Below are 15477 nucleotides of genomic sequence, written 5' to 3'. Positions count from 1 at the left end.
TTTCTGACAATCAATGTACCCCTCAAAACCACAACGTAATCAATCTCAAAATTAAAAATAAGCTCCCTCTTTGTTTGTGTGTTTAGTTGTCAGGTAATTGTCACTGGATTTCAAACTAAGTGAAAAGTCACATCATGCGTGATCACTATCGATCTCATTTTCATGATCGATGATTGCTGCCATGTCTGAGTACTCGTGCCCATCCCTAATATATATATATATATATATATATATATATATATATATATATATATATATATATATATAAAATGTATATAGAGATACATGTATACATATACCACGTGGCTGTTGAATGCTTGATTCTGATTGCTTGACGTCTAAGGTGTGCGATTATTTTTCAAGTAAACGCACAGCTATGAAGTAGTTCCAGGTCTTGACCGCATAACAGTTACACATCACTTTGCCAAATTATTTCAGTTATTTCAAAGAGCCCTACAGGCTACCACAACAACATAACCAGTTAAAACAATGACATTGGTTAAGTCCTTGGGCTCCCTCTCTCTCTCTCTTTCGCTCTCATCTCACCCACACACCATACATGCTACCACAGCAAAATAACCATATAAAAAAAGACATTGGTTAAAGTAAATCAGTTAAGAACGTTCAACAATGTCTATAATATCCTACATTTATTTCAATTTCGGTTGAAAAGCTCCCTCGTCTCCCCCACACTTACACATGCTCACACACATACATACGCATGCACACACACACGCACACACACACACACACACACACACACACACACACATTGAGACTCGTGTTGCACAAATAGAGCCGCACCCCCTGCGACTTGATCAATACAACAGTTTCTATTTGTATGTTTCAATGTATTTCACCCTAATCAGCCGCACATAGCTAATATATAAATAGCATATATATATATATATATATATATATATATATATATATAGCATATATAAATATTTTTCTCCAAAACACGGCCACAATTATTGGCACCCCTAGAAATTCTTATGAGTAAAATATATCTAAAGTATATTCCCATTCATATTTTAAATTTTAAGTGCACCTGGGTGACTAGGAACATGAAATTGTTCAGCCACGACTTCCTGTTTCACAGGGGTGTAAATATGAGGTAACATACAGGCCAAATTCCCTTAATCATCAATCACAGTGTGTTAGACTAAAGAATACAGTTCTGATGTGCGGCAAAATGTTGTGGAGCTTCACAAAATGGAAAGTGGCTATAAGAAAATAGCCAGAGCATTGAAAATGGCCATTTCCACCATATATAATTATCAATTTCCAGTCAAATGGAGATCTTAAGAATCGGCCTGGAAAAGGTCGTGTCTATATTGTCTAAATATCAGACATCACCTACATCACCACATGATGTTTGGGAGGGTTTCAAGAAAGAAGCCTCTGCTCTCATCCAACAGCAAACTCAAGCATCTTCAGTTTTCCAGACACTACTGAAACTTCAAATACGACCAGGTTCTATGGTCAGATGAAACATAAAAAGAGCTTTTTGGCAGCAAACACCAGAGATGGGTTTGGCGCACACAGAGATGAAGAAGTACCCAATGCCCACGGTTAAATGTGGTGCTGGATCTTTAATATTGTGCGGCTGTTTTTCTGCCAGACGTCCTGGACATCTTGTTCGGATACATGGCATCATGGACTCTATCAAATACCAACAGATAAAAAATCAAAACCTGACTGCCTCTGCCAGAAAGCTTACAATGGGCCCTGGTTGGATCTTCCAGCAGGACAACGATCCAAAACAAACATCAGAATCAACACAAAAATGGTTCACTGACCACAAAATCAAGGTTCTGCCATGGCCATCCCAGTCCCCTGACCTGAACCCCATAGAAAATTTGTGGGGTGAACTAAAGAAGAGAGTCCACCAACATGAACCTCTGAATTTGAAGGATCTGTAGAGATTCTGTATGGAGGAATGGTCTCAGATCCCTTGCCAGGTGTTCTCCGACCTCATAAGGCGTTATAAGACAAGACTCAGAGCTGTTATCTTGGCAAAGGGAGGTTGCACAAAGTATTGAATAAAAGAGTGCCAATTACTGTTGTCAAAAGTACCGGTACTTCGGTACAAAGTCGATACTAAAATAAAAAAGATGTAACGATACCAATGTTTTGCAGTAGTACCGAGCACCGACTCAATCCGGTACCAACGCAGTATGACTGAAATATGACTGCTTTAAAATGCTCATTTTGAGCACGTGCTCTGTTACTCCTTACACTGACATGGAAAATATATCAAATTAAATTCGTGACATGTCCTAGAGTGATTTATTAAACAGCTAACGGCTGCAATCTTCCTGTGGATGAGCTGCGTACTTTGTATAAATCTGCTCAAACGCTCCACAGACATCGAGAATCATTCGCGTTGTATGAGATGACAGAGCAGAGCACTCATCCACTGTGAACTACGCAGCACATGCAAACTATGTATTTATATAATGAAATCACAGCATTTGCGCTTTAATCTCTCAACTCAACTTTATTTATATAGCATTTAAAACAACAGCGTTGACCAAAGTGCTTCATAGTAATACAATTTAAAACATAACATTTCAAAATTACCACATACACAAACACCAGTATTCTAAAATCCAAACACTCCAAAACCGTGTCCTTCATTTAATTTTTTCAAACACAAAGGTAAGTGTAAAGAGATGAGATTTCAGATGTGACTTAAATGTCTTCGATGATCACACTGGGCAGTGTAGCGAACTGTTTATCCAGTAAAGTGAAGCTTCCTTCAAGAATAATAAAAGCACAATTTAAAATAAAAGTTAGATGCCTGAAATTGAAGAAATTGTGACAGAAATATATAACAACTGTATAGTAAAATATAATATTCACTGTAATAATAATAATAATAATAATAATAATAATAATAAAGCAATATATCACAAGCAAGACTGTTGCTGAATAAAAGTTTAAAAAATAAAATGCAATGACATGTTGAAAAGTTCTATTTTCACTTGTAAAACCATTTTGACCATGAAATTAAATTAAACTTTAAAACATGGAGTTCTGGAAAATAATTATTATTATTAAACTATAATTATTAAACTAATTATTAAATTATTAAAAATAACTAAACTGGTGTGTTCAGTAGCACATTATCATATTTATGCTGTGGTATTGAAATTGGTATTGAGAACCGTTAAAAATTTCACTGCTATCGGTACCAACTACTGAAATTTTAGTACCGTGACAACGCTAGTGCCAATAATTGTGGCCAACGTGTTTTGGAGAAAAATATTTATTTAATAATGAGATATTTTCCCTGTTTCAATTGTTTTACTTCAATTAAAGGTTAGATTTTTGTGATTTTTTTGGAATGAAAGATCAAAAGGATAAACAATGCACATTTTTTTCACAGACTTCTTTGCTCATATATACCAAGGGTTCCAATATTTTTGCCACAACTGTACATACATATATACCATTATTTGCACCAGGTTTGGGGTGCAAATAATATCTGCCACTATTTGCACTGGGGTGTAAATAGCATATACAATTATTTGCACCAGGGTGTAAATAGCATCTGCCAAATTTAAGTTCGTACCCTTTTTGAAAACAAAATGAAACCCCTTTCTTTGGTGGATAAATACTGATTACATAAAAAAAAAAAAAGATCCATAAAGTGTCTAACTGCTTTTCTCATAGCTCCACTGGTATCTTCCCATAGTAAAATCGCATCCATGTGTGCTGTGGTCAGCCCCATATAGAAGAACTGACACTTCAGAGGGGTTTATGGGTTGCAAGTGTAGCAGAAAGGCAGAAATAAGCCTGAGAAGCTGAATTCAGGCAGAATTGCCTCTGGGTGCCTTTTACATCCCGGAACAAGAGCACATGTGGTACATCCAACACCATTTGAGCACACACACTCGCAGAGAAGAGTCTAACAAGAGCAATGTGTGGTTGTAGTGTGCAAATTTAATGCATACTGACGATCATCAAATATTCCACAAAATAAGTGGTTTTAAGCAATTTTGCGTACATCTTATTTGCTGACATTCTTATTATATATATATATATATATATATATATATATATATATGGACATCATATTAATGGGCAATCCTAATTTTTCAATACTGGCATTGGTCATTAAAAAACATTGTTCAACCACTAGTAGAAATGTCAAAGGCATTCTGTGACATCATCATCATCTCACTGTACACACACTTTACAACAGAGGTATGTTGCTTTACATCCAGTAAATGTATCAGATAAATGAAGAGGAAAAAATTCAAATGTGCAGGACTTCATGGTACAGACACAGTACGGCACTAGATTCTAATTTGATATAATGTGGGACAGAAATAGTTGGTAAAGCCACATGGAAACTGTAGTGATTTAAGTGCATGCACACACTCAAGAGTTAATAGTTACATGGTGTTTACAAAAGGACCTGACCTCAGCTCAGCGATTGTGAGCGTGCATTACAACAGAGGCCTGTTTTGTCTTCCGCCTCTCCTCTTCTACCCCATAACTGTCTCCAGTAGCTATTGTGTTAATCTTGAACCAGATACTGCATGAAAAGCCTGTTGATTTCAAACATTCTATCTGGCTTTAATGTTCCTCCAGCTCCCTTTATGACATCACCAGTGTTCCAATTGCTCGGGTGATAACTGGACCACACCACCTGCTGGTTCTGCTCACTCCAGGATCTTATCAGTCCATGAATGGTGCATTTGTGCAGGACTGCCCAGCACGACCCGAGACAGCCAGACGGGAGAGGAAGATTACAGTGAGGAAAGGGGGGTGTACACAATGACACATCTATCCACACATACACAAACGAACAGTCATATAGAGGACCTGATCTGAAGAGGATGAGGTCATTTTTGTCGATGTGTTGCCAAAACATCCCACACACACACAGATAAAGGTTATGGCAACAGCACAAAGATGTTGGAGATTACCATGACATCCTAAATGCAGCTTCCACAACCTTCCTCTGGCTGATTTATAGGTACTTGCTGGAGTGGTCTGGGTGGTTGTTAGGGTGTTGCTTTGTGGATGCTAAGGTGTTGCAAGCTGGTTGCTTAAGCTCAAAGTATACTTTGATTTTGATGTGAATACTCAGCATCTGTGTACAGTCGAACGCGAGCCTGTCAAATTATATTTCATTTGACGGTGCGCGCATACACAGGTGGTTGGCACATGCACGCTACGACTGTACGAGGCACCGGACAATTTCTCTTCAAGAGTTTAGACTCATAAAGATGTCTTTATAGTCCTTCAGACTCGAGTTATACAAATGCAGGTATCTCCTGACCTGCTCACACACATGCTCTTGACGTGCACACCACTATTGTTTTTACCTTGAATGAACTCTTCTTCTAGCATTTCTTTGTGGCAGCAATGGCTCAAATGTGAGTATTGCCACCTTGTGGACACACTAATTAGTGCAAATAATTCCAGGTGCATGCGCACTCTGCGCATTCGAAGACGTACGGTTAGAAAAAACAGTCTGCACGCGTTCAGTGCTCGAGCATTCTGCTGATGACAAGGTTTGCGTCACGTGTCCTGGGTTGTTGACCGAAGTATACTTTGGGCTTTAGGTGTTCTTAGAGGTTGCTATGGGGTTGTTTGTGATTGCTAAGGTATCCTTGGTGGTTGTTAGGCTTTGCTTTGTGGTTGCTAAGGAGATTTTGGTGGTTGCTACTGCTAGTGTGTTATCAGCTGATAGCTAAGGTGTTCCAGATGCAGGCCTGTCGTGATTATTAAATAACCGCCTGATCGCGGTTATTTGATCTAACAGCGATTATTGGGCATTCTAATTCCAATCACATTTTAATGCCCAAATTAGGGAATTTTAAGTGAATTTACTGAATGAATGTCATGAACGGTGCGTTTGTGTGTCATTCAGTTGAACTTCAAGTCCGAGCATCAGTGAGTTGCACCACGGCGCTAATGTCAACCAGCACCTGTCCGGAAGAGTACATAAAGCGCTCTGATTCGTGTGCTGTCAGCAGAGGCTTGCGACAAACTCCTGCGAAAAGATAAACTAACAAGTATAAACTTTGATAGTGAATGCAAAGCACTCTGGTTTCACTTTAAACGATCATGTAATGGCAAATGTTTCTGGTTCATACACGCTGTGTTAATGACACGCAGTGACAAAGAGGAGGAGACGCACGCTTATTTCTGTGGAGTGATAAAATGATGAAACGAAATCTCAAAGGTTTTGCTTCATGACAAATAACTGCTCATATGTTTAATCAAAGCATTTAAATAACGTGTGAAATTGAATAAATTAAGACAGAAATATTTTACTATTGCATAATATAATATAAAAATTATATTTTATTTTTTATAAAAATATATAATGTAAAATAGCCTATATGAGTTAAAAAAACAACAGTGTAAATGTAAAATAGACAAAAACTAAAGTTGGCGAAAAAGAGAGACATTTTTTAAGTATTTTGAAATATTTGGATATTTAAAAAACAAATATTTCATGTCATTAATAAGTTTTTAAAGCGTTAAAAGGAAATCATATACCCCTATTTTATTATTTGAATGATATATTTGAAGTTAAAAATGTAAAAATGACTTCTTACGGTGTACTGTATGAAGCGCACATGCAGAAAAAACACACTTTAAGAAATATTACAATTTATATGACAGTTAATCGTAAAAGCCCTGAAACTGACAATTAATCGTTATAATCGCAATTATTTGTTTGACAGTTAATCGTCAGACAAATGTCATAATCATGACAGCCCTATCTAGATGGTAAATGGGGCATTGCCAGCTGGTAGCTAGGATGTTCTGAGTAGTTACTATGGCATAGCAAGCTGGTTGCTAGGGTGTTCTGAATGGTAATTGGGACGTTGCTAGCTGGTTGCTATGGCCTTCTGAGTGGTTGCTAGGCATTGCTTTGTGCTTCCTAAGATGTTTTCGGTGGTTGCTAGTGTGTTACAAGCTGATTGTTAGGTTGTTCTGGGTGGTAAATAGGTGGTTGCTAGCTTTTGCTAGGGTGTTCCTGATTGTAAATGAGTCATTGCCAGCTGATTGGTATGATCTTCTGGATGGTTGCTAGTGTGTTCTAAATGGTTACTATGGAACTGCAAGCAGGTTGCTAGAGTGTTCTGAATTCATAAATGGGGCGTTGCTAGCTAGTTGCTCATGACTTCTTGGTGGTTGCTAGGATGTTGCTTTGTCTTTCCTAGGGTGTTCTTGGTGGTTGCTAGGCGTTGCTTTGTGGTTGCTTAGGTCTTCTTTATTGCAAGCTGGTTGCTAGGGTGTTCTGGATGGTAAATAGGGCATTGCTAGCTGTTTGCTAAGGTCTTCTGGGTGGTTGCTAGCGTGTTACTTAGTGGTTGACAGGGTGTCCTGGGTGGTTACTAGGGTTTTGGTATGCAGTTACATGGGTGTTCTGGGTGGTTGCTAAGGCACTACAGACTAGTTTCTAAGGTGGTGCATTGCTAGCTGGTTGCTGGGGTCTTCTGAGTTGTTGCTGAGGTGTTCTGAGTGGTTACTGGGGTGTTTTTGACAGTTGCTAGGGCACTGCTATGTCATTCCTAGGGTGTTCTGGGTGGTTGCTAAGGCACTGCAAGCTGGTTGCTAAGGTGATGCAATGCTAGCTGGTCGCTAGGGTCTTCTGGGTTGTTGGCTGAGGTGTTCTGAGTGGTTACTGGGGTGTTTTTGACAGTTGCTAGGGCACTGCTATGTCATTCCTAGGGTGTTCTGGGTGGTTGCTAACCACTGCAAGCTGGTTGCTAAGGTGGTGCATTGCTAGCTGGTCACTAGGGTCTTCTGGGTTGTCGCTGAAGTGTTCTGAGTGGTTACATGAGCATAGCTATGTGGTCGCTGGGGTGTTTTTGACGGTTGCTAGGGCACTGCTATGCCATTCCTAGGGTGTTCTGGGTGGGTGCTACAGGATTGCAAGACTGTTGATAGGTAGTTGTTTGCAAAAAACTCTAATTGCTTAGAAAAGTAATAACACACCTATTTTCAACAAACCACAAGACTGTCCTTCTGCCTAACATCTCCTTTTGTGTTCCACGGAGTCAAATATGTTTGGAACAACATCATGGTGACAAATGATGATGCCATTTTCATTTTTGGGTGAAATGTCCCTTTAAGCAAAAGCTACAACACATAAAAACTTGGTCTCGGATCAGTTGTTCAGTGCTCTGGAACACCCCATCAGTGGTCTGTGGTGGCAGATGCTATAAATAGGTTCCACTGGGGGTGCTTTTTAATTAAATATGAGGTAATATGATCTGTATAGGGCAACAACAGATAGGCCACCCCTGTACATCCGTTATCATTAACAGCTAAGTGGCCCTCATGCACAGTAACTCAACCCCGCTGTTATGACAACAGGGTCAGAGGCCAATAACAGAATCTATAGTGAAAACAATGGGACACTCAAACAAGCATATACACAGCAGAAGACATTAAATGGATGTGACAAAACACTTTAACTGGTGATTAATACAGTGAAATCAAACGCTACATTACTGTATCACCTGTGAGAAGACGCTGATAGGTCATATAAGATAAAATATGAAACAAGAAGGAAGGTTTGTGTTCAGTATTGTCAGTTATGGGTGAACGACATGGTTATGCTTGTCCACTATCTAGACCAGCACCAAACCAGCACTTACCTGCATAAACCATCTTGGACATTCAACTGTACAGTATATTAAAAGCTAGTCAGAGCAGCTTTGCAACTGAATAGCAATGTCCTGGCACCCATCCACAACACTCCAGCATGAGACAGTGAGAAACTTATATCCCAGTGTAAATTTTTCCTCAGAAAATGTAAAAATCTAGTTCGTTTTCGAATTAAGCAATTGTGGTGAGTCTCAATTATATTAATATCTAAGTCTTTATCCTGTTGTTGCATTAGTGTGATTTTAATAAATAGACATGTCTGCCTGAGAGTGTTTTGGTCTTGAGTTTCTGCATCATCTGAGGTTGTTTACCCCCGAATACAACATTCTTTCATTTAAACACACACACACACACACACACACACACACACACATGATGTCACTTCCCACTGCATTATAAAACACTGTCCAACAGATGCGGGGACACTAAGTCTGAGAGGGACATTCCAGAGTCGACTCATCTGTGGCTTAAGGCCTGAAATAAGATTAAGCAACTACTTGAGAATTACACGGATTGTCTGGAACTATGAACCAATGTCCCTGTCAACTGTTCACTACTACTTTGCAAATACATATGATCGGGTTGGGCAATATACTGTAGCTAAAATGAATATTACGTCCAGGGGCGTAACTAGAGGGAGGGCGGGGTGGGCAGCCGCCCTAGGGCCCGGGGTGAGAAGGGGCCTGCAATGGTCGACCAAAAAATCATAAAAATAACAGCAGGCCCAGGGGTGATGAAAAACGACCAAGGCCCCCCAAGGAGAGGGCCCGACAGTTTTTTGCACTGAGGCCTGCGAGATCGAAGTTACGCCAGCTCGACACTTTTGACATTATTCAAGCCTATATCTTGATATTTATGTACTCTATTTGCTCTGTAATGTCTTAAAAATTGTGATTTTTTTTTTTTCAATCAGAAGAACCAATATTTTGGGTCAAACCGCAAAGTAAATTAAAAATGTTTAATGCAAGATGTACAGTAAAAATCTAGTTAAAATAAACTGCATGTTTTTACACAGTTTTTTGCTAAATGAACAAAGAAAAAATATAAATATGCACAAGAGTCACTGACAAATAGGTGATAAAAATTAAAAAATATTTTCAAAATCCAGTTTAAAACACACGTGGATGCAATCTTTGTGCCCATGTTGATTTCAATTTTTTTTTTTCAAAACATTTATAGCATTTTCTACAAAAAAGTGATTTAATGACATGACTAATGATGTAATGTGGTGTAATCATCAAGTAAAAGGTATTAAAATACTTTCCTTGCACCTTGAATACATGAGTGTACATAACTTAATAATTTATTTAGAATATATATGTTTTCAAACATATTTTCAAGCTAAATATATATATATATAAACATCATGGATTTTTGATGTCAAGCTTTTTCAGGGTACCTCCATATGACCTGAACAAAATATGCAACAAAAATTTAAAAAAATATTGAGATTTAATGATATGACAAAACAATATATATTTTTTAAACTTCACACACATTTGTTACATGTTGGTTGGAGCAAATGACTTTGACTGGGTGGTAAAACAAATTGCAAATATTTATAATATTTTAAAACAAAATTGTTTCACTATTTTTTATTTATTAATTTTTTTAAGAAAAAATGATACAAAATTATTCCCAACAATTAGCTTTTTTTTAAATTTCAGCTTTTAATTAAACGTTGATTTTTTTTCCTGTCTACTTACGGTTACACCACATGATATTCATATGATCAACATTAAAGGAATAGTTCACCCAAAAATGAAAATTTGCTGATAATTTACTCACCCTCAGGCCATCCAAGATGTATATGACCATCTTTCTTCATCAGAACAGGATTTAAGATTTTTAGGAAAGTATCTCAGGTTCATAGCTTCATCCAGTGAATGGACACCAATTTTTGATGGTCCAAAAAGCATATTTAGGCAGCATCAAAGTAATCCACATGACTCCAGTCGATTAAGTAATGTCTTCTGAAGTTAATCGATACATTTGTGTGAAAAACAAATAGCTAATTAAAACTTTAAATCGGTGCTTCCGCCAGCTCTCTGTAGCTGTTTGAATTGACCTAACTCTCACGCGAAGTACGTTCCTCTGTGGTAAACAGAGCGGAACTTCTGAATTCTCGCATGAACGTGCCAACGTGATGACATCACACGACAGCGACGAGGCATTCAGTGTTTACAGGAAGCGATTTTTTCAAGTTAATATAGTTTTAATTAGAGATAAGTTTTTCACACAAACGTATCGATTCACTTCAGAAGACATTACTTGATTGGCGGGAGTCATGTGGACTACTTTGATGCTGACTAAGTGTGCTTTTTGGACAGTCAAAAATTGGTGTCCATTCACTTGGATTGGATGAAGCTAAGAACTTGGGATACTTTCCTAAAAACCTTAAATCCTGTTCTGATGAAGAAAGAAGGTCATATACATCTTGGATGGCCTCAGGGTGAGTAAATTATCAGCAAATTTTCATTTTTGGGTGAATTATTCCTCTAAGGCCCGGAAGAAAATATCAACTCAATTGAAACAATTGAAAACATGTTCATCATAGTAGAGGTGTATGGACTCTTTTCGTACTTCCAGGTTTGAAAAAGCAGAAGTAAACAATTGCTGGGTAAACTTCGATATATGTGAATGGGAGTAAATAGGAGACCATTCCAAATATAATTTTTGTTCACCTATTTGCTCCAATGTCAAAAGAAAAATGCCACTGTTACATTTCAAAAACTTTTCAAATGAAGAAATAAATAAAGAGCGATGGATTACGAAAGATGGCAAATTTATTGTCACTCTCTCAGCAGCTGTATTAGAAACCTCTTCTCATCTGTGGTAACTCATTTTTTCAAACTAATTCCAGAATAATATAATACAAAGTATAATGTTATAAATGTACACTAAATATTTAAAAAAATTACAAATATAAAAAAGTTTGCTAGAATTACGCTGTTAAATAAGGCAAGGAAACGCATCATCACAGTCTGGGAAAGGTGGTCCATTGAAGAATTTCTTTTGTGTAAATTGCATTTTTAATATTTTTTACAATTATTTAATAGATCCGGATAAAAAATTAAAAAAGGTAGGGTCCTGTTATCACCAGCAAGATAATTGAAATAAATATTCCATATTGCCCAGCCCTTATGTGATTAAAGATGAGATATTCTCCAGTTAATATGATAATTATGAAAGTATGAATGAATGTCGTCTTTATGATGTAAATGTTTCACTAAACAGCAAGTGGTTAATGAGAGTGAAGTAGGTGTTGAAAAGCATTAATGTGTGAATATACATTTTGCTGATAGGCAAACAAGTGCTTTGCAGGCCAATTTAATGAACTTGCTATGATTTGTCATTCTTAGTATTTGTGTATGTGTGCACTCAAAGGTCAAGAAAATCCAACCTCTTTATGATCCATGACATTGGAGATTCATGACAGCAAATGTGACCTAATGCTTTTAAAAGTGCACGTGTGAATCCATGAGGCAGCACTGATTAGCTGAATTGACTGAACCAAGGACATAAACAAGAGTTCCACGGTTACCATGGACACCATGCAGACCACAGACACCATGCAGACGCCCCCTCCCCCAATTATGATGTCACAGCCTCATCAAGAATGCAACGTGTAATGCCATTCTGCATTCTAAAACAACATCACCATAAGATCCCTAACCTTTTAATTGTATTTCTCTATGCACAAAGCATTTCTCTTGCTAAAAGCAGTCTGTTCGTTCTGAATACTGTTGTATAAAATGTCGAGAGTATCTTGTACCATCACCAAAACTATCGAATTATTCCAATAATCCTGAAAAAAGAAAAAGAACGTCGTTTTAGGCATTTAGATGACCTAACACGTTGTTGGATTATTAAGCATAATCAGTGTAAAATCATGAAAACTTGCCATACTGCGACTTGATGCACCGTTTTTGAATGTATGCTAGCACAAATTAGATTTGAGAGCCACGGCAAAAGGGAAGATTTTCAGTGAATAACAGAAATATACAACATAAGTCAGATGTACTTCTTTTATGAAACTTTCAGGGTGAATTTGTTTATTTATTGGAGCTCAAAACCCACAGTCCCCCCCATTCACTTTCATTATATAAGGAAACTGTGGACATTCTGCTAAATATCTCCTTTTGTGTTCCACGGTAGAAAGTCAATCAGGTTTCGAACAAAATGAGGGTGAGTAAATAATGACAGAATTCTCATTTTGGGGTGAACTATCCCTTTAAAGGCTGTGTTCTGTCAACAGCACAGTCATCCACGAAAATCAAGCTTATGTGAACCTTTCCAAATAACATTTGTCTACTTATTATTATTAGGCTAGTATTAACAAGAGCGTGCCATAATTATAAGTGTGAAATATCCTAAAGGTTTCTGCGGTCCACGAATCCCTTTAAATCCATGAAAGATGCCCGAACACCTGTGCAGCAGCCCGGCGCCGTTTACTGTTTCACTATAGAATGACACCCTATTATAGGATAAACACTATATAATAAGGGTTTAATATTACTGTAGTATATTGAGATGAGCAATGCGCTCTCCAGTGTCGATGCGCTGATAAATCGATTTCTAAAACGCAGAAAAATACACCGTGCACTGAAAACATGTACATATTAAACATATGCATGAGATAATGAGATATAGACGATCAAACATTACCTTTGAATGAAATGTAACGTCGCTCCACAATCCGCCGTTATTTCTGGATTTTCCTCGTTTTCTTCTTGTGCACCCGCTCGATCGCGGCAATAAATTGCTGGTTTTGTCCTCCTAACGGGTTTGATCGTGACAGTGACACACAGCAGCGCATATGAGACGCGAATATTCTTCTGTGTATGTCGGTATATGTGGCAGATTCAGGCCTTTATCGCGTATTTCACCGTAATGAGCGACGGATGTGTCGGTGTGACGCTGTTCTGTAGCCGTTCAGCCGTTCTGAACCTCTCACCCTCTCTGTCTGTGTCACACACACATACGCACGCACACACTAACCCTACATACATTGTAGCCTAATGCTTGCTCTTGCTCTTCATAATGCACTGCATTATTTTACAAAAAAGTAAAAAGTGCTGTACGAATGATGGTATCAGGTGGTAATGCCATGGTATTACCATGGTACATGCCCAAAACATGGTATTGCCATGGTATCATGCACAAAAACATGGTATTACCATGGTACACGTCCAACAACATGGTATTACAATTATTGTGCCCAAAAACATGGTATTATTATGGTATTATGCCCAAAAAACATGGTATTACTATGGTACATGTCCAACAACATGTTATTACCATGGTATCATGTCCAAAACATGACATCACCATGGTATTATGTGCAAAAACATGGTATTACCATGGTATCATGCCCCACAACATGGTATTACCATGGTATCAACCTCAAAAACATGTTATTACTATTGCATCATGCCCAAAAACATGGTATTACCATGGTAACATCACCCAAAAACATGGTATTACCATGGTATCAACCTAAAAAACATGTTATTACTACTGTATCATGCCCAGGAACATGGTATTAACATGGTACATGTCCAACAACATGTTTTACCATGGTATCATACTCAAAAACATGGTATTACCATGGTATCAACCTCAAAAACATGTTATTACTACTGTATCATGCCCAAGAACATGGTATTAACATGGTACGTGTCCAACAACATGTTTTTACCATGGTATCATACTCAAAAACATGTTATTACTATTGTATAATGCCCAAGAACATGGTATTACAATTATTGTGCCCACAAACATGGTATTACTATTGTGTCATGTCCAAGAACATGGTAATAACATGGTACATGTCCAACAACATGTTTTTACCATGGTATCATACTCAAAAACATGGTATTACCATGGTATCATCCTCAAAAACATGTTATTACCATTGTATCATGCCCAAAAACATGGTATTACTATGGTACATGTCAAACAACATGTTATTACCATGGTATCATACCCAAAAACATGGCATTACTATGGCTTCATCCTCAAAAACATGGTCTTACCATGCAGATGTCTAAATAGTTAATACAAGCATTGGTTTACCATTAAAGGAAAGTATTGTTGATGTACAATGGAACTGTGATGGTATCAGATGGAATTACTATGGTACTTTGAGATGCACCTTAGTGATACCATGATACATGTCCAGAAAACCATTGTCCAAAAAACACTATATTACCATGGTACATTTTTTATTAATGTAGAAACTAGAAAAATATCTTTTAGCTGATGTTACTGATCTCTCTATATCAAGTTTAATTCTAAATCTCATTGAGTCCAGCTACAGAACACAGTCATAGAGGGAAAATGTACCATAGTAACCAAAGCTTTAACCAAAATAAAGCCATTATAACTGTTACTACTGTAAAATCATAGTAAATTAATTTGGCATCTCTGTCACACAGTGTAAAAAGCTCTTTTCATTTAATTTATTATCAGTAGTGACTATAATATCAAGTGAACATAATTGTTTTGTAGTAAAAATAACGGTAGTAACAATAAGTGTTTGGATTTATTGGGGCCAAAATACTGAAGGTAACCCAGGGGCTAGTAACAACAGGTTCGACTGATGAAGATGTTGACATCACCCGGCTCTTAAATGGTTATGGGTAAGGTTTGGGTACCTGAGGCTTATCCTGGATTAGCTTTCATTGATGGCCTCCGTCAGAAGATGAGGGTGGGTGGAAGGGGTGTTGCTGTCATTCCCAGGGGGGTCCATATCTCCAGCGAGCAGCCTTGGGCCATGCCTGCAGGCTGAATCTGCTGGGGGAGAATGCTTAATGGGTTTTA

At 37.7% G+C, this 15477-nt stretch overlaps 1 protein-coding gene across 1 annotated transcript in view; it reads right to left on the bottom strand.

Annotated features, from left to right (window-relative positions):
* The window catches only part of LOC127418779 (retinoic acid-induced protein 2-like), a 28084-nt gene extending 14463 nt beyond the window's left edge, over positions 1–13621 (bottom strand). The window contains exon 1 of the mRNA XM_051659597.1: positions 13321–13621. The gene's annotated coding sequence lies outside the window, so the exon portion shown is untranslated. The remainder of the gene's footprint in view (positions 1–13320) is intronic.
* Between the last annotated feature and the right edge of the window lie 1856 nt (positions 13622–15477).

The sequence above is a fragment of the Myxocyprinus asiaticus genome, chromosome 28, assembly GCF_019703515.2.
Source record: "Myxocyprinus asiaticus isolate MX2 ecotype Aquarium Trade chromosome 28, UBuf_Myxa_2, whole genome shotgun sequence".
NCBI classification, from domain to species: Eukaryota; Metazoa; Chordata; class Actinopteri; order Cypriniformes; family Catostomidae; genus Myxocyprinus; species Myxocyprinus asiaticus.
Note: the sequence above shows the minus strand (reverse complement) of the source record. Positions and strands in the feature narration are given on the sequence as shown.